The sequence below is a fragment of the Psammomys obesus genome, unplaced genomic scaffold (assembly GCF_907164565.1).
Source record: "Psammomys obesus unplaced genomic scaffold, mPsaObe1.curated_primary_1811, whole genome shotgun sequence".
NCBI lineage: Eukaryota > Metazoa > Chordata > Mammalia > Rodentia > Muridae > Psammomys > Psammomys obesus.
Window position 1 is genome coordinate 11,819,634 of NW_026585686.1, and position 26,731 is coordinate 11,846,364.

A 26,731-nucleotide genomic window follows, 5' to 3' on the forward strand; every position below is an offset into this window, starting at 1 on the left:
AACAGTTCATTTACTCATTAATTAAAAATTCTGTGCATTTCCTAGAGAAAATAATCATGTTCCAAAGACCTAGCTGAAGTTCTAAGAACATTATAACCCATTTCAGTGGAGTGTGTGTGTTTAGGTGTGTACTTCTAATTGATTGTGTAGTTTGAAATGAATCCTATTTTAATTCTGTTATATGCAGGAATTTTAGGTTTATTGAGAATAGGTGATGAAAGATATTTGGATAGAATATAAATTCAAGCAAATTTGAAAAGTAATTTACTTTGTTTCTTGTCATTTTAAATAATCATACTCTCAGAAAACTATAATCAACTTCCTCTCACCTGGACTTCTATTATGACTTATTTCATGCAAAATATTTCTCCTTTATGCTAGGATTTAATATTAAAAAGTATCTGGAAAATAAAGATATTTCTTTAACATGAGGGATAATGAATACATAAGCCTGAACATTTTGGACAAATGTCAATGTCAGTGATTCCCATTGTAATTTTGTAGAAGTAATCCCTATATTTCCTTGCTCAGATTTAGTTTCTAAGTGAGCTTAAATATGTTTCTCACTTTGAACCTTCCCTTGCATTAATTTAAAAGACAATTTCCCAATTATGAGTAAGATTTTCTTGAGGAAAAAAAATGCTGTATTACAGCTATGCAGGATTTTTAAAAGCACTGTGCATACAAATGCTGAGAGCAGCACTTTGAATGTGTTAGGCACACCATGTCTTTCAGAGCAAGGCACCTTAAGGACAGATTCTCAGCTCCTTCTAATAATCAGAGCATCTCATTCACAAAATTGAGTATGAACATGTTCACAGTGTTCCAATATGAATCATATCATCAAAGAATCTTTGAGGGACTATTTAAAGGGATAAAGAACAAGGAATTTTTCTATTAACATAAATGAAGAATATCTTATGCAGGAAATGTAATGAGAAGGGGTAGTTATAAAAGAACATAGTGCTTGAGACTAATATTTGGAATGCTCAGCAAAAGGAAACCACTCGGTGCTTATGTTAGCTACTTTCTCTTGCTCTGATAGAATATTCTTTCAAAAAGCAACTTGAGGGAAGACAGTGTTTATCTGGCTTACAGTGCTAGAGAAATCAGTCAATAGTGATGAGGAAGGCATAGCATCAGGAACATCAAGCTGGGTCAGCAGTCAGGAAACAGGGTGACTACAGTTTTTCTGCAAGCAGGAATCAGAAGGGGAACATGGAGTGAGGACAAGCTATAAACCTACAAAGTCCATCTCCAGTGTCATACTTCTTACAACAAAGTCCTACTTCCTAATGGTTCTAAAAAATCGTATGAACACCAAGAATAACTAGAGGCCAAGTATTCACAAATACCACCTTGTGCAATCCTGTAATTGTCACTTTTCTGTTACTGTGATAAAATACCATGAACAAGGAACTTACAGAAAGAAGAGTTTATTTTGTTTTGTGGATTAAAGAATATTATTTTTTTCCAAATTTTTATTTTTATATTAATTACAGTTTATTCACTTTGTATCCCAGCTGTAACCCTCTCACTCATTCCCTCACAATCCCCACCCAACCTTTCCTCATCTCCTCCCTGCCCCTTTCCAAGTCCACTGATAGAGGATGTCTTCCTCCCCTTCCATCTGACCCTAGTTTAACAGGTCTCATCAGGGATGATTGCATTGTCTTTCTCTGTGGCCTATCAAGGCTGTTCCTCCCTCCAGCGTGGGAGGCAGGAGGTCAAAGAGACAGTCATTGAGTTCATGTCAGAGATAGTCCCTGTTCCCCTTACTAGGGTACCCACTTGGATAATGAGCTGCCATGCAGTATGTCTGAGAAGGGTTTCTAGGTTATATTCATGCATGGTCCTTGATTGGAGAATCAGTCTGAGTCCCTTGTGCCCAAATATATATGGTCCTTGTAGAGCTCTTGTCACCTCCAGATCTTACTAAATCTTTCATATGATTCCCTGCACTCTGCCCAAGGTTTAGTTATGAGTCTCAGCATCTGCTTTGTTACACTGCTAGGTAGAGTCTTTCAGAGGCCCTCTATGGTAGTCTCCTTTCTTGTTTCTTGTTTTCTCCTACTTCCAATGTCCATCCCATTTGTCTTTCTAAGTAAGAATTGATCACCTTACCCCAAGTCCTCCTTCTTGTTTAGCTTCTTTAGGTGTACAGATTTCAGTATGTTTATCCTATATTATAGGCCTAGTTTCCACTTATAACTGAGTATACCCTGTGTGTGTCTTTCTGCTTCCACGATAACTAACTCAGGATGATCTTTTCTAGATCTCACCATTTCCCTGAAAATTTTATGATTTCCCTGTTTTTAATTACTGAGTAGTATTCCATTGTGTAAATGTACCACAATTTCTGTATCCATTTCTCAGTTGAGGAACATCTGAGTTGTTTCCAGTTTTCTGGCTATTACAAATAAAGCTGCTATGAACATGGATAAACAAATGTCCTTGTTTATACTTGAGCAAATTTTGGACATATGCCTAGGAGTGGTATAGCTGGATCATGAGGAAGCACTATTCCAAATTGTCTGAAAAAGTGCCAGATTGATTTTCAATGTGGTTGTACAAGTTTACATTCTTACCAGTAATGGAGGAGGGTTCCCCTTTCTCCACAACCGCTCCAGCATGTGTTGTCATTTGAGTTTTTGATCTTAGCCATTTTGATGGGTGTAAGGTGAAATCTCAGGGCAGTTTTGATTTGCATTTCCCTGATGGCTAATGATATTGAGCATTTCTTTAAGTGTTTCTCTGCCATTCTATATTCCTCTACAGAGAATTCTCTGTTTAGCTCCTTATCCCATTTTTTAATTGGGTTACTTGATTTATCGCTTTATAGCTTCTTTATTTCTTTATATATTCTGGATATCAGCCCTCTGTCAGATATAGGTTTGGTAAAGATCCTTTCCCAGTCTATAGGCTGTTCTTTTGTTCTGATGACAGTGTCCTTTGCTTTACAGAAGCTTTTTAGTTTCATGAGGTCCCATTTATTGATTGTTGCTCTTAGAGTCTGTGCTGGTTCTTGTTCTGTTCAGGAAGTTGTCTCCTGTGCCAATGAGTTCTAGGCTCTTCCCCACTTTTTATTCTAACCGATTTAGTGTGTGTGGTTTTACATTGAGGTCTGTGATTCACTTGGACTTTAGTGTTGTGCAGGGTGATAAATATGCATCTACTTTTATTTTTCTGCAGTAGACATCCAGATGGACCAGCACCATTTGTTAAAGATACTCTTTTTTTCCATTAAATGGTTTTGGCTTCTTTGGCAAAAATCAAGTATCCATAGGTGTGTGGGTTCATTTCTGGGTCCTCTATTCAGTTCCATTGATCCAGCATTCTGTTTCTATGCCAATACCATGTTGTTTTTATTACTATTGCTCTGTAGTACAGCTTGAGATCAGGGACGGAGATACTACCGGGTGATCTGTTGTTGTACAGGATCATTTTGGAAAGTCTGTGTTTTTTGTTTTTCCATATGAAGTTGAGAATTTTTCTTTCAAGTTTTGTAAAGAACTGTGTTGGTATTTTGATAGGAATTGCATTGAATCTGTAGATTGCTTTTGGCAAAATGTCTATTTTTACTATGTTAATCCTACTGATCCCTGAGAACGGGAGATCTTTCCATCTTCTGATATCTTCTTCAATTTCTTTCTTCAGAGACTTCAAGGTTTTTTTCAAACAGGTCTTTCACATGCTTGGTTAGAGTCACACCAAGGTACTTTATGGTTTTAGTGGCTATTGTGAATGGTGTTGTTTCCTATCCTCTTGGTCTGGAGGTATGGCTGGAAGAAGCAGGCATGATGACAATGATGGGATCTTGAAACTGGGAGCTCAGGTACCAATTAAAACACTAAACAGAAAATGGGAACAGAATACTAGGACAATGGTATAGAATCACAAACCTACCCCCAGCCACCAGCTGGGGACAAAATGTTCAAAGATCCAACTCTGTCGGGGACATTTCTCATTAAAACCATCACAGGAGCTTCTTTTAATCATGCCACCATAATGCTTTTCAAGATGTCTCTATAACAGACATTACTGAACCTTTATACAATGTTAGTTTAAACTAAAAGATTTTATTCTATCCATGTATCAACATGTTAGTGCCAAAGCTCAAAATTTCAACATAACATAATTACATGGGAAGACATGACCTAAAAAAAAAAACAAGCAAACACTATAATAATAATAAAAAATATGTGTAATCAATTAAATAACACTTCTGGAAAAATTAACAGATTTTTTATTTGATTACATCCCTGAGTACAAAAGACTAATCATAGATAAAATGAATCCCAACCAACCATAGGAATCCTAGTAACATACAAACACACATTCATGTAAAAAAGAAATCTTGCTAAGCCCCAGGACGCTAATTACTGCAGATTTGTTTGCCATTTTCAGTATGCTATTAGTGCTCCCCAAAGCCTTTTCTAAAGTCAGAATTACATTTCTGTATTGCCAACAATTCAAACTTGCGATCTTTAATCTGGAAGCAGTTTAAAGACACCTGTCAATTTAAGATAGAGTAGTTTATGTTTCTACAAATTCATCATCCACTGAAAATAATCCAAGCAAAAAAATACTGTTACAACAACTGTCCTACAAGCCACTGCTACTTAGCAAACAGTTCTACACAATGGAGGGTGAGTTATTGACCTTTGGGATAGCATGGGTAATAGGAAGGGTGCCCAGCTGTTCCTAACATAAAGGGAACAGGGCAAAACACATTAAGGAAAATGTCAAAAGAAAAACCCCTTGTGTTATTTCCAAAGAATGCTTTTTTAGTTTGAAGGAATCACAAAGCCAAAATATCCAGAGTTCAGCCATCTTGAATGTTTTGTCTTTCTTTTAACAAAACCATTTTTATTTTAAATAAAAGTTTCACTTGCATGGTAAAACATCTAGTATTACTTTAAAAGCTCTTGTGTGTTAAGTTTGTATTGTGGGAATTCAAATAAATCATCTATTCTTGAATTATGAATCTAGAATTCTCTATCCTAATATTTGAAACTGAAGTTTGGAATTCCTCTCATTTTTTTTTATTTTTCTGAAATTTATTCTTAACAATTTGTTCTCTTTTTGAATATTAAACATAACATATTTCCCTCTAAGGAATGAATAAAAAGTACAACCTCATTTACCCACTCACACACACACATACACACACACACGCACACACACACAGAGATATCTTTAGTTTACACAATAAACCTTTCTTTTGTATGTTTACCTACTATTGACACCACTTCTAAACAATTTTCATTCACTGTTAGCTGCCAGAAGTTACTGAAATTTCAACCCATAAATCCTAACGTTTAACATGAAATGAATGACTTAAATAAAAATACTAGGTATGGGATTTTTAAACATTTAAAGTCTTCTTTTTGAGAATTTCCTACATGAATATCATATTTACATTATTTCCAACTCTCCCCTGTCATCTCCAAAACTTCCTGTGACATCCATAATCCCTCTTGATTTCATAGTCTCCTTTTAATTGTTATTATTACATACATATGCATATACTAAGAACACTAAATGAACTTGGCATGATGCATATGTATAAGTGTATTTAAGAGTGACTATTTGGGTTGATATACCCTCTCAGAGAGTTAGTCCATGGAGAAAGCCAAGCCACCTCTTTCTTCACATCTCTTGGTTGCCTGTATCTCTCCATCTGTGAGGGGGGCCTTTGAGAATTTTCCTATCCATGTCAGCGTGTTAACTGCTGTTGTCTTTGTTCTGTCCTTGTTTATCCAACTGAATCTTTAGATTTCACAAACCAGCTGCTCTGTCATATTTACAAGACACTTTCACATAACTAGTTTCTGCATTATCTGCATTTTCAATCTTTCCACCAATTCATTCATGATATTTCCTAACTGGGGATTTCCGTACTAATCTCTATTTGTTTAAAAACAACAAACAAAATAACAAAACAATAAAAAAACAAACAAACAGACAAACAAACCTGAAATCTTCAATCTGGGCTAGAATAACCTGTTGGTAAGGATAAGTATTTAGAGTTAGAAACTCTTGATTTAGACAAATGATAGTGGTGGGTTATCCTCTAGTGACCATAATTTCTCCTGCCATGGGTAGTTAGCTAGATATATACTACAAGGCATAAATTCCCACCCATTGAATAGGCCTAATCAGTCAGCTGTTAGTTATTCCCAAGATTTAATGGCAATATTATGCATTTATGGACATCTTTCCATATTGGTATTGTTGTCACTTGCAGGCTTTACAGACAGGTAGGGATACTGATTGTTTTTCTTCCTTGCCAACTTACATAGAACTTTTTAATACTAGGAGAAGAGTAAATAGCTTATGTAAAGGGGAAAGAGGTAAAACAGAAAAAATAGGAGTAAATTGAAGAAGGAGAGAGAAACAACAAAAATGAAAAGAGAGGAAGGAGAGACAGATAATACTAAGGATATTTGAAAAAGCCATAGAAAAACATTATCTCATAGGCTCAACTAAAAATACATATATGTGGGTACATACAAAGACACACAGATAGAAACACACATACATATGTATATATATATGTATATAATATAGCAGTACCTCATGAGATGTCAGTGGTTACCTAGCTACCATAGACCATAGATGATCTAGCAAAAAACCACAATACCATTCCAGGTAAGGGGAACATCTTTTTGAGTTGAGGGTTGATAGTACGGAGTGGTCCAAAAGACTCCTAAAACTATAAAGGCTATCAGCATTGCTCTAAGTAGCTTATTAACTACATGCTACAGACACAGACCTGAAGGACATGAGCTAGCTGTGGCCTGGAAATGTTCATAGTATTAAAAGGGTTATACAGAATTTAATTATAAAGCGAAAACTATTTCAACTCTCATTTAAATATTAATACTTTAACCATGGAGGAAGACAAACATGAATCTGATGTTATGCTTCTGAGTTTAGGTAATAAATATATTTTTGCTTGTCTGATGTAAGGACACAATTACTCTGCACGTTCAAAGAATAATGTTTTACATGTTTCACTAATTGCTGTATAAAACCAAAGTCAATATTTCTGAATTCTATTCAGTTCTACAACCAGCCTTTAAAATTTCTCTTCTTGTTGTTAAACATGTTTTTTTTTTCTCCTTGCATCTAAAGTCTCATACAGCTAATATACTCTGAAAAGCCAGGACTCAACACAGATCATCCAAAATGTTTAAGGTGATTGGTGGCAGCATAATGTTTAATACATAGAGAAAACAATTCTATTTCTGATCAGAACATTTAACTGGTTTTCATAGAAAGCTGGTTCAATGATGTTTCCTTGCAATAGACTCTGAAATATAAACCACTCAGTATGGACATGTATGAGTTATCTGTCCTTTACACCTTCACACACAGATCGTTCCTGTCGGACCAGCTTAAACATAATTCTGATTAAATAAATTATCCACCCGTGAATCCCCATGGCTTAACTTTAATACTCACTCTATATTATTTCCATACCCTATCTAGCTTTTCCTCTGCACCTAACATTTCAGGAACAAGTAATTTAGTTGGTAAGGCTTTTCCATCTGTCTGAAGTAAACACATCAACCTCTACAAAATGTGTGTGTTATCTTGCTTCTGTTTGGTAAACCATGAGTATCTGGGGGAATCAAGATTAGACTTTGTTGATTTGACTTGTTGATAACGAAGTATTCGGAAAGGCAGTAAATGTGGTGACAAAAAAAGGGGGCTTAAATCATATTAAAGCTTACTAAAGCCTTTCCACAGAATGTATTTAATTCTGGTAGCAATAAAAAGAAGAAATTTCATTGTAAAGCTGAGCAGAATTCAGCTCCTGATGTGTCAGTTTCTCATGACAGATTATTAATAAACTGCCACTGGGATCACCTGATACCAATCTTTGGAACTGACTTTTTTTTAACTTGAAACTCAAATTTATTCTTTAAAGAAATCTCAACTTTATGAACCACTTTTTCCCTTTAAATACTTTAGCCCTGTAGAAACTATTTTGCTATTAATTATTGGTTTCTTCTTATAATACTGATGTTCAAAATTTACAAGGTTATTGAGTAAGTTCAGAGATAATGTCAGACATTGACGGCTGATTATTATTCTTCTTTTATAAAGGTGAAGACTGGAAAAATAATCATTAACAAAAAAATGATTTACTTAATGTATGTTCGTTACCTGTCTGAATTAGACTGGCAAATCCATTTTCTCCATTAACTTTCCTGGTGTCCTGACCTTGTCCTCTTTTCTTTTCACACTTCTGTTATGGATTCTCATTATTGACTAACCATGCATTCTCCTGTTTAAAGGGGGACACTAAGAAACTGTACATGCTAGGTGGTATTACTTTCCATGCATCTATGTGTGTCTCTCCTTGTCACCCATCAAAAAGTCAACTATCCACAAGAGAAAAATAGTACTTTACATTAAGCTGTAGTTAATAGGATAAGACATCATACCTGACTATGATAAATGTTTGCACATCACAATGAGCAGTGTGTGAAAAACTCTAATTCAATAGAGCTATGCCTTACAAATTAGTTGGAAGTAGCAATAATTTCCCCACTGCTTAATTAAATAGATGGCAAAACTGCTTATAGTTGACAAAGCTAGAAATATGTTTCTCATGTTTAGCAATATTGATTTACTATTAATTTATTACATGTAGAATGAATTTATTCAAACAGCACATAATACTCTTGAAAACTGAATGAGATTTTTTTCTCTCTCTGTCCATTTCCTGAAACTGCCATGCCTTCATTTTTCTTTATAGCTCAAAGATCATAGATTATACACTGTGTTTGTATATGTGTGTGTGCATGAGTGTGACATTTTCTTAATACATTCACCAGCCATTTATAGGCTTTCTTCTTTCTCATATTCTTGGCACTGTTTGTGGTTAATTTTTTTTCTTGTTCATAGACATTCTACTTTGGGTAAAGTTGTTTCTCCATGTAGTTTTTTTTAACTTTTATTGCTGACGATTAACATTTTTTTAAAAAAAATAGTATTTATTGTGCATCTGTATATTTTACACTGGATACTGTCTATTGAATTATTTATGTTGGTCACATGTAAACATATCAATAGACTAATAAGTTCAGGTAAACATTAGAAGTGAAAACATACACCAAGATGTAGTCACCAGGTAAAACAACCTCAGAGGAAGCAAATCAAACTCTGAGAGGAGAGAACACAGCATTTAAGTAGTCATATATCAGAGTTTAGATGCTTCCTACTTTCTCATCAGGGTATATTTATGAAACCATCTGACATTTCTGGCCTATCATGGAGAAGAAAAATGAAATTATAGATTTCGTACCATCAATGGCACCATTAACTGAGGGCTTAGAAAGGGTTATCTGACCATGTACATTTATCTATTGTTTTTTTCATTTCATCTTTGTCAGCTTAACATATAAGGTCTTCTGAATCCAAGGCTGGGGGGTTAAAGTTTAATGTTCTTTTTTCTTTTCATTTAGGGCATATGATTGTTTTCACAATTGCATAAAAATGAACATCAGAGTGCAATTTCTGGGAATACATTACAAAAATGTGAAAAGTGATTTGTAAAATAGACTTACAGTTTATCTTTGGCATTTGTACAGAAATGATTTTTATTATTTTAAAAAATCTTTCACATATTAATAATAAGCCTGAAAGTGTTAAGGATGGCATTTAAAGGAAAGTAGTCAAATGAAGAAAAAGTTTGTAACATAGCCATCCGTGTGTGTGTGTTGTAGAATCTGGAAATAGCCGGACCTTGTGTGGATTCCTAGGAAATAATGAATGCTCTTGACATGCAAGCTTTGTCACATTTTAAAAAATCTTAAAAAAAATCATGTTATTAATAATAATAGTATGTCCTTTTGTGTATAACCTTTATATTTTTTTATTTTAAGAAAACTTGATTTTCTAATTTTAAGGAAAACATTTTTTTTTCATTTGAGAGATATCCGTATTTGATGAAGATGAAGAGTTTAATGAAATTAAGACGGCAGATTCATTGGCATTTTTCTCTCTGTAGGGACGATTGATCACAGGGCCTTCTGTATACTAACTGGGTATTCTACCAGTGAGCTCAACCCCCAAATGTTTGTTCTGAGTTTAAAATGAACTTAATTGTATTTTAACTTTAAAAACAGATTATACTTGCCATTAAAATTCTTAATATTATTAAGTTTTAATGAAATACTTTATTATTACCTTTCTCTTTAAAATACTATAAAGCATGTAATATTATGACAGTTAATAGGACCTCTAAATACTAAGAGGTCTTGCAACATATGCTACTTAAATGGGATCCCAATCAGTTTATTGTTAAGCAGTATAGCACATTCCATAACAAACTTGCATTACATATAAGTATAAAAACTAGGAGATATATCTTCATTTTATTAATCTGCATTCCTGGAAGAAGAAAAACATATCTTGAAAATTAAACTATACATTAAGTCTTTATTTTTAAGTGCTAGTAAATCCATAAAGAGGTACCATCCTGTAGATTATGGGAAAAGTTGTACTGAAAAAAAAATAGAGACACTAAATTGTATATTAAAAATACACTCTTAATTATAATGACATCCAAAAATCTACTAAGGAAGCTTATAGAAAATATGAATCCCATAAGTGACATCTGTGCAGGGGTTTTAGGTTATCTGTATGCATGGTCCTTGGTTGAGAATCAGTCTCATAAAAGACCCCTTTGCCCAGAATTTTGGTTCTGTTGCTTTCCTTGTGGAGTTCCTGTCCCCTCCAGGTCTTTCATCTTCCACTTCTTTACCTGCACTCTGACCAAATTTTGGTTATGAGTCTCAGCCTCTGCTTTGATACCCTACTGGGTGGAGTCTTTCAGAACTACACTCTGGTAGGCTACTGTCCTGTTCCCTCTTTCATACCTATTGCAATGTGCATCAGATTTGCCTTTCTGAGTGAAGATTCATCACCTTACCCCTGGTCCTCCTTCTTGCTTAGCTTCTTTAGGTGTGTATACTTTAGTATGTTTATCCTATATTATATATGTTATATCCATTTATAAGTGAGTATATACTGTGTGTGTCTTTCTGCTTCTGGGATACCTCACTCAGAATGATCTTTTCTAGTTCCCATCAATTGCCTGGAAATTTCATGATTTCCTTGTTTTTAATTGCTGAGTAGTATTTCATTGTGTAAATGTACCACAATAAATGTATCCATTTTTCAGTTGAGGGGCATCTGAGTTGTTTCCAGGTTCTGGCTATTACACATGAAAATGCGATGAACATGCTTGAGCAAATGTCTAGGTTGTGTACTTGAGCATATTTTGGATATGTGCCTAAAGGCAGTAAAGCTGGATCTTGAGGAAGTGCTATTCCTAATTGTCCAAGAAAGCATCAGATTGATTTCCCAAGTGGTTGTATGAGTTTACATTCCTACCAGCAATGGAGAAAGGGAAACCTTTCTCCGTATCCTCTCTAGCGTGGACTGTCACTTGAGTTTTTGATCTTAGCCATTCTGATGGGTGTAAGGTGAAATCTCAGGGTCCTTTGTTTTTTATTTCCCTGATGACTAAAGATGTTGAACATTTCTTTAAGTGTTTCTCTGCCAACCTATATTCTCTGTTTAGCTCTCTATCCCATTTTTTTTATTAGATTACTTGATTTTTTTTTTGATTCCCAGTTTGAGGCTCTTCATTTCTTTTTTTTTTAATTTTTTATTAATTACACTTTATTCATTTTGTATCCCCCAATAAGCCCCTCCCTCCTCCCCTCCTGATCCCACCCTCCCTCCCTTTTCTGCATGCATGCCACTCCCCAAGTCCACTGATAGGGGAGGTTCTCCTCTCCTTTCTGATCTTAGTCTATCAGTTCTCAAAAAAAGTGGCTGCATTGTCCTCTACCATGGCCTGGTAAGGCGGATCCCCCCTCAGGGGGAGGTGATCAAAGAGCAGGCCAATCAGATTATGTCAGAGGCAGTCCCTCTTCCCATTACTATGTAACCCACTTGGACACTGAACTGTCATGGGCTATATCTGTGCAGGAGTTCTAGGTTATCTCCACGAATAGTCCTTGGTTGGAGTATGAGACTCTGGGAAGTTCCCTGTGTTCAAATTATCTTGTTCTGTTGCTCTCCTTGTGTGGTTCCCGTCCTCTCCAGCTCTTAATATTTCCCACTTATTACATAAAATTCCATTCACTCTGCCCATCAGTTGGCCATCAGGCTCAGCATCTGCTTTGACAGTCTATACTGCAGAGGCTTTCAGAGGCCCTCTGTAGCAGGTTCCGAGGTTGTTTCCTATTTTCTTTTTCTTCTGATGTCCATCCTCTTTGCCTTTCAGGATGGGGATTGAACATTTTAGTTAGGGTCCTCTCTTTTGCTTAGTTTGTTTAGATGTACAGATTTTAGTGGGTTTATTCTATGTTGTATGTTTATATGAGTGAGTATATACCATGAGTGTCTTTTTGCTTCTGGGACAACACACTCAGGATGATCCTTTCCAGGTCCCACCATTTACCTGCAAATTTCATGATTTCCTTATTTTTCATTGCTGAGTAATACTCCATTGTATAGATGTACCACAGTTTCTGCATCCATTCTTCAGTTGAGGGGCATCTGGGTTGTTTCCAGCTTCTGGCTATTACAAATAAAGCTGCTACAAACATGGTTGAGCAAATGTCCTGTTTGTGTACTTGTGCCACTATTGGGTATATGCCTAGGAGTGATATGGCTGGATCTTGAGGAAGCGCTTTTCCTAGTTGTCTGAGAAAGCTCCAGATTGATTTCCAGAGTGGTTGTACAAGTTTATATTCCCACCAGCAGTGGAGAAGGGTTCCCCTTTCTCCACAACCTCTCCAGCATGAGTTGTCCCTTGAGTTTTTCATCTTGGCAATTCTGATGGGTGTAAGGTGAAATCACAGGGTTGTTTTGATTTGCATTTCCCTAATGGCTAATGAGGTTGAGCATTTCTTTAAGTGCTTCTCTGCCATTTGATATTCCTCTACAGAGAATTCTCTCTTTAGCTCTGTTCCCCATTTTTTAAGTGGATTACTTGGTTTGTTGCTTTTCAGCTTGTTTAGTTCTTTATACATATTAGATATGAGTCCTCTGTAAAGGGTTGGTGATGATTCTTTCCCAATCTGTAGGCAGTCGCTTTGTTTTGATGACGGTGTTCTTTGCTTTACAGAAGCTTTTCAGTTTCATGAGGTCCCATTTATTGATTGTTGCTCTTAGAGCCTGTGCTGTTGGTGTTCTGTTCAGGAAGTTTTCTCCTGTACCAATGAGTTCTAGGGTATTCCCCACTTTTTTTTCTAGCCGATTTAATGTGTATGGTTTTATGTTGAGGTCTTTGATCCACTTGGACTTCAGTTTTGTGCAGAGTGATAAGTATGGATCTATTTTCATTTTTCTACATGTAGACATCCAGTTGGACCAGCACCATTTGTTGAAGATGCTATCTTTTTTCCATTGTATGGTTTTGGCATCTTTGTCAAAAATCAGGTGTCCATAAGTGTGTGGGTTTATTTCTGGGTCTTCTGTTCGATTCCATTGATCCACCATTCTGTTTCTATGCCAGTACCATGCAGTTTTTATAACTGTTGCTCTATAGTACAGCTTGAGATCAGGGATGGAGATACCTCCAGAAGATCTTTTATTGTAGAGGATTGTTTTAGCAATTCTCGGTTTCTTGTTATTTCATACGAAGTTGAGAATTTTTCTTTCCAGGTCTCTAAAGAATTGTGTTGGCAATTTGATGGGAATTGCATTAAATCTGTAGATTGCTTTTGGTAAGATAGCCATTTTTACTATGTTTCTCCTGCCAAGCCATGAGCATGGGAGATCTTTTCATCTTCTCATATCTTCCTCTATTTCTTTCTTCAGAGACTTGAAATTTTTTTCATACAAGTCTTTGACTTGCTTGGTTACACCAAGGTACTTTATGTCATTTGTGGCTATTGTGAATGGTGTTGTTTCTCTAATTTCTTTCTCAGCCCTTTTGACTTTTGTATACAGGAGTGCTACTGATTTTTTTGAGTTAATTTTGTATCCGGCCACTTTGCTGAAGGTGTTTATCAGCTGTAGGAGTTCCCTGGTAGAGTTTTTGGGGTCACTCATGTATACTATCATATCATCTGCAAATAGTGATAATTTGACTTCTTCCTTTCCCATCTGTATCCCCTTGATCTCCTTCAAATGTCTTATTGCTCTAGCAAGGACTTCCACCACTATGTTGAAGAGATATGGAGAGTGTGGGCAGCCTTGTCTTGTCCCTGATTTCAGTGGGATTGCTTTAAGTTTCTCTCCGTTCAGTTTGATGTTGGCTATAGGCTTGCTGTATATCACTTTTACTATGTTTAGATATGTGCCTTGTATCCCTGATCTCTCCAGTACTTTAAACATGAATGCATGTTGGATTTTGTCAAATGATTTTTCAGCATCTAGGGAGATTATCATGTGTTTTTTTTTTCTTTCAGTTTGTTAATATGTTGGATCACATTGATGGATTTCCATATATTGAACCACCCCTGCATACCTGGGATGAAGCCTACTTGGTCATAGTAGATAATATCTTTGATGTGTTCTTGGATTCGGTTTGCAAGTATTTTGTTAAGTATTTTTGCATCAATGTTCATAAGGGAGATTGGCCTGAAATTCTCTTTCTTTGTTGAGTCTTTGTGAGGTTTAGGTACCAAGGTGACTGTGGCTTCATAGAATGAGTTTGGTAATGTTCCTTCTGTTTCTATTTTGTGGAATAGTTTGAAGAGAATTGGAGTTAGCCCTTCTTTGAAGGTCTGGTAGAATTCTGCGCTGAAGCAATCTGGTCCTGGGCTTTTTTTGGATGGTACACTTTTGATGACTGCTTCTATTTCTTTGGGGGATATAGGACTATTTAATTGATTTACCTGGTCCTGATTCAGCTTTGGTAAGTCAAATCGATCAAGAAAATTGTCCATTTCATTTAGATTTTCAAATTTTGTTGAGTATAGACTTTTGAAGTAAGTCCTAATGATTGTTTGGATTTCTTCAGTATCTCTAGTTATGTCCCCCTTTTCATTTCTGATTTTGTTGATTTGGGTGGTGTCTCTCTGCCTTTTAGTTAGCTTGGCTAAGGGTTTGTCGATCTTGTTGATTTTCTCAAAGAACCAGCTCTTGGTTTCATTGATTCTTTGAATTGTTTTATTTGTTTCTAATTGGTTGATTTCAGCCCTGAGTTTGATTATTTCCAGCCGTCTACTCCTTTTTGGTGTGTCTGCTTCTTCTTTTTCTAGGGTTTTTAAGTGGGCCATTAAGTTGCTTAAATGAGCTGTCTCAAATTTCTTCTTGAAGGCACTTAGTGCTATGAACTTTCCTCTTAGCACTGCTTTCATTGTATCTCACAAGTTTGGGTGTGTTCTGTCTTCATTTTCATTGAGTTCTAGAAAGGCTTTAATTTCTTTCTTTATTTCTTCCCTGACCCAGCTGTCATTTAGTAACAAGTTGTTTAGTTTCCATGTGTGTGTAGGCTTTTTGCTATTTCTGTTGTTGTTGAAGTCCAGCTTTATTCCGTGGTGATCAGACAGGATACAGGGGATTATTTCAATCTTCTTGTATCTGTTGAGGTTTGCTTTGTGACCAACTGTATGGTCTATTTTGGAGAAGGTTCCATGAGGTGCTGAGAAGAAGGTAAATTCTTTTGTGTTTGGGTGTAAAGTTATGTAAATGTCTGTGAGGTCCATTTGATTCATGACCTCTGTCAGAGATATTGTTTCTTTGTTTAATTTCTGTTTTGTTGACCTGTCCTTTGTTGAGAGTGGGGTGTTGAAGTCTCCCACTATTAATGTGTGGGGATCTATATGTAGTTTAAATTTTATCAATGTTTCTTTTACAAATATGGGTGCTCTTGTATTTGGGGCATAGATGTTCAGGATTGTGATGTCTTCCTGGTGGAATTTTCCCTTGATGAGTATGAAGTGTCCTTCCCCATCTCTTTTTATTAATTTTGGTTGAAAGTCTATTTTATCAGATATTAGAATGGCTACTCCTGCTTGTTTCTTGGGTCCATTTGCTTGGAAAGTCGTCTTCCAACCTTTTACCCTCAGGTAATATCTATCTTTGTGCCTTAGGTGTGTTTCTTGTATGCAACAGATTGCTGGGTTTTGTTTACATATCCATTCTGTAAATCTGTGTCTTTTTACTGGAGAGTAGAGTCCATTGATGTTGAGAGAGATTAATGACCAGTGGCTGTTAGATCCTTTGATTTTGATGTTGGCTGTGTTCATAAGGTTGTGTGCTTGTTTACTTTTGTTTTACTGTAGTAAGGTTAATTATTTCCTGTGTTTTCTTGACAGAAGCTAATTTTCTTGGGTAGTATTTTCCCTTCCAGTGTCTTCTGTAATGCTGGATTTGTGTGTAAGTATTGTTGAAATTTGTTTTTGTCATTGAATATCTTGTTTTCTCTGTCTATGAGGACTGAGAGTTTTGTAGGGTATAGTAGCCTGGGCTGACATCTGTGTTCTCTTAGGGTCTGCATGATATCTGTCTAGGCCCTTCGGGCTTTCATAGTTTCTGTTGAAAAGTCAGGTGTGATTCTAATGGGTTTGCCATTATATGTTACTTGGCCTTTTTCCCTTGCAGCTTTTAGTATTTTTTCTTTGTTCTGTATACTTACTGTTTTGATTATTATGTGGCGGGAGGATTTTCTTTTCTGGTCAAATTTGTTGGGTTTTGTGTAGGCCTCATGTATCTTATTGGCTTCTCCTTTAACTTGGGGAAATTTTCTTCAATGATTTTGTTGAAAATATTTTCTGGGCCTTGGAGAAGGGAGTCTTCTTTTTCCTCTATTCCTATTATTCTTAGGTTTTGTCTTTTCATATTGTCTTGGATTTCTTGGACAGTCTGTGTCAGGAATTTTTTGGATTTAACATTTTCTTTGAACAGATACATCGATTTCTTCCATTGTATCTTCTACACCTGAGATTCTTTCTTCCATTTCTTGTATTCTGTTGGTTATGTTTACCTCTGTAGTTCCTGTTTTCTTTCCTAAATTCTTCCTCTCCATTATTTCCTCCATTTGTGTTTTCTTTAATTTTTCTAGTTCTATCTTCAGGTCTTGAGTTGTTTTGTTTACTTCCTTCACCTGTCTGCTTGTATTTTCCTCTTTTTCTTTTAGTTCCTTCAACTCTGTCTCTTTTATTTCTTTCAGTGATTTAATTATTTCTTCTCTGAAGGCCACAAGCTGTTTAGCTGCATCTTCCCGTATCTCTTCACGGATGCCCATAATCTGCTTGTCTTTATCTTCCTCCATTTCTTTACGTATAGCCATGATCTGTTTGGTTTTATCTTCCTTTGTTTCTTTATGTATTTTATTTGTTTCCTCTATTATCCTCTTCATCACCATAGATGTAAGATCATCTTCTTGATTTTCTATTATGCTGCATTGTCCAGGGCTGTTCGCCCTGGATGGCTGGGTTCTTGAAATGCCATATTGCTCTGTCTTTTGTTGGTTGACCTTTTACGCTGACCTCTACCCATTGGGCTGATTTAGGTGTTGGCTGTTAGTTTCTGTGCTTCCTGGAGTCCTGAGGTAGGGAGTATCCCCTTGGCCGGCAGATGATTTTTCCTGAAGGACTCCTTCTCTGCTTTTTGGTTATGGTCACTGTATGGCCAGTGTTTCTCAGGAGTTGCCATTGCTCACCTCAGGTTTATAGCCCTGAGTAGTAGCTGTGGTCTATGTTAGGCAGGGGGGGGATCTCCTCTTACCCATAGAAGTTCTCAAGACAGCTGCCCCACTGCTGGGTTTCTTGTTATAAATTTAGTGTGCTGCTGCTCACTAAATTTCCATGTACAGTCGTCTTGAAGAACCTGCTGATTCCCTAGCTGTGGGGTTTTCTCCCAACAGGGAAACTCAGTCTGTTATCCTGGGGCACACAGTTCTGTCCGGGAAAGTGGGAAAGTGAGAGGTGCACTCAGCAAGTCTCTGGGCCAGAGGCTTATTGCCCCGCTCTGGACCTGGAGAATGTGCACCTAGGTTGAGTTGGCGCCTGGGGGCGCTGCTCTGGTCTGGAGGCTGGGTGCCTCACTCTGGACCAGAAGCTGTGTGTCTCTGTCTGGGATGGCAGCTGCAGGCACTGTTTTTGTCCAGATGCTGTGGGTGCAGCCCTCTTCCAGGACCAGGAATTCCTACAGTTTTGACAGTCTAGCTAGGGATAACTGGTTGATCCTTGGCACAGTATCTGAGGGCTGCTGTAATGGCTCTCTGGCTTTTGTAGGTCTGAGGATGCAGCTGTGTGTCCCAGTGCCCTAGGGGAACTCAATAATGGCTGCAGAGCACAGTGCTCCTGCCTGCATTAGGCAGGGCTCCGTGCAGGCGCCTTGGTCCCGGCTTTGGGTCCGGGCTGGCTCTTGGGATGCCCGTGGAACCTGAGTCTTTTCCAAGGGATGTCTTTCCTGCTCCGTGGGGTTATCTCTCGACTGGGAAATCCAGTCTATGGTGTTGTGGGGCCCACAGTTCAGTCTGGGACAGTGACCAGATCACACTGGGTTGTAGCTCTGGGCTGGCGACCGAGCACCTGATGGAACCAGGATCTCTTCTGCAGTTTAGTCCGGTGAGTTAAAGCTGATTGAATCCCCCACCGTGGGGTATCCTCTCACCTGTGAAACACAATCACTTGTGTTTTATGGCCGTGAGTTCTGATTGCTGGTCACTGTGCCAATCCTCTGTGCTGCTCCTCAGAATGAGAGTCCTCCTGGCGCCGCCATCTTGCCATGCCTCTTTTTTTTTTTTTTTTTTTTGCTTTTTATATTCTTGAGTTCTTTATGTATTCTGGATATTAGCCCTCTGTCAGATATAGGTTTGGTGAAGATCCTTTCCCAGTCTGTAGGCTGTCATTTTGTTCTGATGACACTGTCCTTTGCTTTACAGAAGCTTTTCAGTTTCATGAGGTCCCATTATTGATTGTTGATCTTAGAGCCTGTGGTTTTGGTGTTCTGTTCAGGAAGTTGCCTCTGTGCCAATGAGTCCAAGGCTCTTCCCCAATTTTTCTTCTAACCGATTTAATGTGTGTGGTTTTACATTGAGGTCTTTAATCCACTTGGACTTTAGTTTTGTGCAGGGTGGGTAATACAGATCTATTTGCAATTTTTTACATGTAGGTATCCATTTGGACCAGAACCATTTCTTGAAGATGCTGCCTTTTTTCCCCCAGTTTTATGGTTTTGGCCCCTTTGTCAAAAATCAAGTATCTATGGATGTATGGGTTTATTTCTGGGTTTTCTATTCAATTCCATTGATCCACTATTCTATTTCAATGCCAGTGTCATAAAGTTTTTATTACTATTGTTTGAGATCAGGGATGGAGATACTTCCAGACAATCTGTTCTTTTACAGGAATGTTTTAGCAATTCTGGGTATTTTGATTTTCCATATGAAATTGAGGATTTTTCTTTCAAGTTCTGTAAATAGCTGTGTTGGTATATCGATGGGAATTGCATTGAATCTGTAGATTGCTTTCGGCATGAAGACCATTTTCACTATATTAGTCCTACCAATCCATGAGCCTGAGAGATATTTCCATCTTCTGATATCTTCTTCAATTTCTTTCTTCAGAGACTTGAAGTTCTTTTTTTTGTCTATTTCTTTATTATTATTATTAATTACACTTTATTCATTTTGTATTCCTCCATAAGCCCCTCTTTTTCAAACAGGTCTATGACTTGCTTGGTTATAATCACACCAATGTACTTTATGTTATTTGCATCTATTATGAAGGGTGTAGTTTCCCTAATTTCTTTGTCAGCCCTTTTGTATTTGGTATTCAGGAGGGCTACTGTTTGTTTGTTTGTTTCTTTGTTTCGTTGTTTAATCTTTTATCCAGACACTTTGCTGAAGGTGTTTATCAGCTGAAGTAGTTCTCTGGTTTGGGATCACTCATGTATATTACCATATCATCTGCAAATAATGATACTTTGACTTCTTCTTTTCTGATTTTTATCCCCTTGATCTCCATTAATTGTTTTATTGCTTTAGCTAGGACTTCAAGTACTATGTTGAATAGATATGGAGAGAGTGGGCAGCCTTTTGGGAATGATTTAAGTTTCTCTCCCTTTAGTTTGATGTTGGCTATAGGTTTGCTGTATATTGCATTTATTATGTTTAGGAATGTATCTTGTATCCCTGATCTCTCCAAGACTTTAAACATGAATGGGTGTTAGATTTTTTCAAATGCTTTTTCAGCATCTAAGGAGATGATCATGTAGTTTTTCTCTTTCAGTTTGTTTATATGGAGGATTATATTGATTAATTGCCATATATTGAAACACCCCTGCGTGCCTGGGATGAAGCCTTCTTGGTCGTGGTAGATGATCTCTTTAAGTCTTGTTGGATTCTGTTTACAAGTATTTTATTGACTATTTTTGCATCAATGTTCATAAGAGTGATAGGTCTGATGTTCTCTCTTTTTTGTTGGATCTTTGTGTGGTTTAGGTTATATTAGTTTTATAATGTTCTTTCTCTTTCTATTTTTAATTAAATGTTTATTTTTTATATTAATTACAATTTATTCACCTTGTATCCCAGCTGTAGGTCCCTCTCTCATTTCCTCCCAATCACACTCCCTCCCTCATCTCCTCCCTGCACTTTTCCAAGTCCACTGATAGGGGAGGTCCTCCTCCCCTTCCATCTGACCCTAGCTTATCGGTTCTCATCAGGACTGGTTACATTGTCCTACTATGTGGCCTGACAAGGCTGCTCCCCCATCATGGTGGAGGTGGTCAAAGAGCCAACCACTGAGTTCATGTCAGAGATAGTCCCTTTCCCCTTACTAGGGAACCCACTTGGACACTGAGCTGTCATAGGCTACATATGATCAAGGGTTCTAGGTTATAACTACAAACTGTCCTTGGTTGGAGTATCAGTCTCAAAAAAGAACCCTGGGCCCGGATATTTTGTTTCTTGTGGAACTCCTATCCTCTCCACATACCACTGTCTTGCTATTCTTTTATATGATTCCCTGCACTCTACCCAAAGTTTGGTTAAGAACCTCAGCATCTGCTTTGATACACTGTTGTGTAGAGTTTTTCAGAGGCCCTTTGTGGTAGTTTCCTGTCCCGTTTCCTGTTTAATCCTTCTTCCAATGTCCATCCCCTTTGTCTTTCTGAGTGAGGATTGATCATCTTAACTAGGGACCTCCTTCTTGCTTAGATTGTTTGGGTGTACAGATAAAATCTGTTTATTCTTTATTATAGGTCTACTATCCACTTACAAGAGAGTATAGACTATGTGTGTCTTTCTGATTCTGTTTTTATTTTGTGAATTAATCTGAAGAGAAGGGGAAGTAGCTCTTCTTTGAAGGACTGATAGAATTCTGAGCTGAGACCGTCTGGCCCTGGCTTTTTAGGGAAAAGAGACTTTTAATGACTGCTTCTATTTCTTTGGGGGATATAGGATTATTTAATCTATTTACCTGATCTTGATTTAATTTTAGTAAATGGAATCTGTCAAGAAAATTGTCCATTTCATTTAGATTTTCAAATTTTGTGGCATATAAGCTTTTGTAGAATGACCTAGTGATTATTTGGATTTCCTCAATGTCTGTCATTATGTCCCCTTTTTATTTCTAATTTTGCTGATTTGTATAGTTTCTCTCTGCCTTTTACTTAATTTGGCTAAAGGTTTGTCTATCTTGATTTTCTCAGAGAACCAGCTCTTTGTTTCATTAATTCTTTGAATTGTTTTGTTTCGAATTCATTGATTTCTGCTCTGAATTTGATAATTTCCAAACTTCTACTCCTCTTAGTTGTTTCTGTTTCTTTTTTTTTTTTCCCTAGGGTTCTTAGATGTGCCATTAAGTTGTTTGTATGAGATGTCTCAAACTTCTTTCTGGAAACACTTACTGCTATGAACTTTCCTCTTAGCTTTGCTTTCATTGTGAACCATAAGTTTGGGTAAGTTGTGACTTTATTTTCGTTGAATTGTAGGAAGTCTCTAATTTCTTTTTTTCATTTCTTCCCAGTTGTCATTGAGTAGAGAGTTGTTTAGTTTCCATGTATATATAGGGATTTCGTTATTTCTGCTGTTGTTGAGGTCTCTTTTTAGGCCATTGTGGTCTGATAGGTACAAGCGATTGTTTTGATCGTCTTATATTTGTTGAGGCTTGCTTTGTTCCTAACTATGTGATCAATTTTTGAGAAGGTTTCACGAGGTTCTGAAAAGAAGGTGTACTCTTTTGAGTTTGGGTGAAAAGTTCTGTAGACATCTATTAGGTCCATTTGATTTAGGACCTCTGTAAGTGTCATTATTTCCCTATTTAGCTTCTGTCTAGATGATCTGTTCCTTGGTGAGAGTGGAGAATTGAAGTCTTCCACTATTAAGGTGTTGGGATCGATGTGTGATTTAAGCTTTAGTAGTGTTTCATTTACAAATGCAGGTGCTGTTGTATTTGGGGCATAGAAGTTCAGGATTGTGATGTTCTCCTGGTGGATTTTTCCTTTGATGAGAATGAAGTGCCCTTCCTCATCTTTTTTGATTAAATTTGGTTTGAAAGTCTGTTATATTAGATATTAGGATAGCTACCTCAGCTTGATTTCTGAGTCTGTTTACTTGAAAAAAAAATGTTTTTCCAGCCCTTTACTCTGAGCTAGTGTTTATCTTAGTTGCAGAGATGTATTTCTTGGATTCTGCAGAAGGTTGGATCCTGATTCTACAGCCATTCTATTAGTCTGTTATTTTTCTTTCTTTTATTGGAGAGTTGAGTCTGTTGATGTTGATAGATAATAGTGACCAATGAATGTTAGTTCCTTTTTTTGTTGCATTGGTGGTGTTACTGTGTTTCTATGCTTGTTTTCTTATAATTTTTTGTTGTGAAGTTATCTATATCCTATGATTTCTTGGGTGCAGTTGCTTTCTCTAATTGAAATTTTCCTTCTAGTATCTTCTGTAGGGCTGTGTTGCTGTGCAGGTACTGTTTAAGTTTAGTTTTTTTCATGAAATATTTTGTTTTCACCATCTATGTTGATTGAAAGTTTTGCTGGGTATAATAGCTTGGGTTGGCTTCTGCAGTCTCTTAAGAGTCTGCATGACATCTGCCTAGGCCATTCTGTCTTCCATTGTTTCTGTTGAGAAGTCTGGTGATTCTGATAGGTCTCCCTTTATATGTTACTTGGCCTTTTTCCCTTGCGGCTTTAAAAAATAATTATTATTTATTATGTATACAATTTGTGTTTGCATGTACACCTGCATGCCAGAAAATGGCACCAGATTTCATTTTAATTGGTTGTGATCCAGCATGTGGTGGCTGGGAATCAAACTCATGACCTTTGGAAGAGCAGCCAGTGCTCTTAACCTCTGCGTCATCTCTCCAGCCCTTCCCCACACATATTTGCTGCTTTTAATAGTTTTTCTTTGTTTGGTAGATTTGGCGTTTTGATTATTTTGTAAAGTGAGAAGTTTCTTTTTTGGCCTAGTCTATTTGGTGTTCTTTAGGCCTCTTGTATGTTAATGGACCTCTCATTCTTTAAGTTAGAAAAATTTTCTTCTATGACTTTCTTTTTTTTTTAATTTTATTTTTTTCTTATCTGTTACATTTTATTAACTCTGTATCCCAGCCATGTCCCGATCCCTAATTCCCTCCCAGTCCCTCCCTCCCTCATCTCCACCGTGCCCCTTGCCAAGTCCACTAATAGGGGGGACCTCCTCCCCATTCATCTGATCCTGTTTTATCAGATATCTTCAGGACTGGCTGCAAAGCTCTCCTCTGTGGCCTAACAGGACTGCTCCTCCCTGGGGGTGGGGAGGCCAAAGAGCCAGTCATTGAGTTCCTGTTAGAAAAAGTCCTTGTTCCCCTCACTATGGGAAACCAATTGGTTACTGAGCTACCACAGGCTACATCTGAGCAGAGGTTCTAGGTTACATTCATACATGGTCCTTGGTTGCATGTCAGTCTCAGAAAAGACCCTGTGCCCAGATATATTTGGTCCTTGTGGAGCTCCTATCATTTCCTTATCAGACTAACTCCCCTTCTTTCTTATGATTTCCTGTACTCTGCCAAAGGTTTGGTCATGAGTCTTTGCTGTGAAAACACTGCTAGTTAGAGTCTTTCAAATGCCCTCAGTAGACTCCTGTCATATGTTCAATGTGCATCCCATCTGTCTTTCTAAATGAGGATTGATAATCTTACCCCATGTCTGCTCTCTTGATTATCTTTTTTAGGTGTATAGACTTCATTATGTTCATCATATCTTATAGGTCTATATAAGTGAGTATATAGCATGTTTGTCTTTCTCCTTCTGGGATATTTCACTCAGGATGATCTTTTCTAGATCCCACCATTTGCCTGCAAATTTCATGATTTCCTCCTTTTTGATTGCTGAGTAGTAGTCCATTGTGTAAAAATACCACAATTTCTGTACCCATTCCTCCGTTGATGGACATCTGGGTTGTTTCCAGGTTCTGGCTATTACAAATAAACCTGCTATAAACATGGTTGAGCAAATATCTCTTTTGTGTACTTGAGCAAACTTTGGGTATATACCTAGCAGTGGTATAGCTGGGTCTTGAGGAAGCACTATTCCTAGTTGTCTGAGAAAGCGCCAGATAGATTTCCAGAGTGGTTCTATCAGTTTACATTCCAACCAGCAGTGGAGGAGGGTTCCCCTTTCTCCACAACCTCTCCAGCATGTGTTGTCCCTTGAGTTTTTCATTTTGGCCATTCTGATGGGTGTAAGGTGATATCTCAGGGTCGTTTTGATTTGCATTTCCCTGATGGCTAATGAGGATGAGCATTTCTTTAAGTGTTTCTCTGCCATTCGATATTCCTCTGTCGAGAATTCTCTGTTTAGCTCTGTTCCCCATTTTTTAATTGGATTACATAGTTTGCTGCTTTTCAGCTTCTTTAGTTCTTTGTATATACATGATATTAGTCCTCTGTCAGATAAAGGGTTAGTGAAGATTCTTTCCCAATCTGTAGGCAGGCGTTTTGTTTTGATGACAGTGTCCTTTGCTTTACAGAAGCTTTTTAGTTTCATGAGGTCCCATTTATTGATTGTTGCTCTTAGAGCCTGTGCTGTTGGTGTTCTGCTCTCAAGTTGTGCTACAGAGCAATAGTAATAAAAACTGCATGGTATTGGCATAAAAACAGAAAGGAGGATCAATGGAACTGCATAGAAGACCCAGAAATAAACCCACACACCTATGAATACTCGATTTTTGACAAAGAAGCCAAAACCATTCAATGGAAAAAAGACAGCATCTTCAACAAATGGTGCTGGTCCAACTGGATGTCCACATGCAGAAAAATGAAAATAGATCTATATTCATCACCCTGTACAAAACTAAAGTCCAAGTGGATCAAAGACCTCAACATAAAACCAGATACTCTAAATCTGTTAGAAGAAAAAGTGGGGAACAGCCTAGAACTCATTGGCACAGGAGACAACTTCTATGACTTTCTTGAAAATATTTTCTGGACCTTGGAGCCTGGAATGTTCTTTTTCTTCAATTCCTATTATTCTTAGATTTCATCCTTTCATGATATTCTTGGTTTCTTGGGTGTTTTATATTTGGAACTTTTCCGATTTTACATTTTCTTTGAGAGATATATTAATTTCTACAGTTGTATCTTCAGCCCCTGAAATTCTCTCCTCCATCTCTTGTATTCTGTTGATGATACTTACCTTTGTGTTTCCTGATCTTTTCTCTAGGTTTTCCAGCTCAAGGCTGCGGTTTGTGTTTTCTTTGTTGATTCTAATTCTGTTTTCATGTCTTGCACCATTTTCTTCATCTTTTTGAATGTGGATTCCTGTCTTTCCATGATGGCCTCTATTTTTTTGTTCATTTCCTTTCTATATGCCTCTACTTGTGCCTCTATTTGTTTGGCTATATTTACTTGTATTTCTTTGAGAATTTTGTTTGCTTCTACTTTATGTGCCTCTAATAGCTGGATAAGCATAGATTTGAGATCATTTTCCTGTGTTTCCAACGAATTAGAATATCCATTGATTTTGGGGGTTGCTGGCAAAGACATAAATTCCTGATTTTTGTTGGATGTGTTCTTATGCTGAGCTCTAGCCATCTGCATATCCACAACCTTCGTTGTTTGTTCCTGGAGTTTGTACTTCAGACTAGGTTCCTCTCTCTCTGGTGTCTGGAATATTCTACAGGATGTTGAGAGAGGTCTACCTCAGTGGCCTACAGGCCTGTCTTACTGTCTTGCTAGTATTCAGATTGTGTGAGCTCCACGAATTGTTTGCCTGTACTCCACTGATAGACCCACAGAAAAGGGTTTCAATTTGAAGAATGCTGTCCCTAGGATCCGTTTGTTGCCCATTGGGGGAGGGGGTGGATGTGAGGGATCCGATATCTGGCTTCTGGTGAAGAAGGACCCTGGTTCTGGGGCTCTACACTCACTCACTTGAAGGTGCACTCACTTGCTCACAGACCTAATCAGAAAGCACAGGGTTTCCCCCTGTTCTCTATACTCTGATTTGGGCCTGCAGAAGCAAATAAAAGTGTAGATCTGTCAGATCAGTGGTGTCTACTCTTTGGCCACCGGGAAGAGAGACCCATACTTTGGGCAGCTGCCTCTGCAGTCTCAGTCACCGAGCATGGAGGTTCCTGCTTGGGCTAGCCTCTGCTGCACTGCATCTGCAGCTGCAGACTTTGAAGGCCCACACAACTGCACCTGCAGTCTCAGACCTAGGATGCCGGACTGCAGCCACATCTGTGGTCTATCACTGAGCATGGAGTCTCCTGGTTGGGGCAACCAGTTCCACCTCTGCTGAG

General features: G+C 37.5%; 1 protein-coding gene across 5 annotated transcripts in view; it reads left to right on the forward strand.

Moving 5' to 3' along the window:
* Positions 1-26,731, forward strand: part of Ptprd (protein tyrosine phosphatase receptor type D) — a gene marked incomplete in the record, with an annotated part of 2,622,804 nt that overhangs the window by 1,205,173 nt on the left and 1,390,900 nt on the right.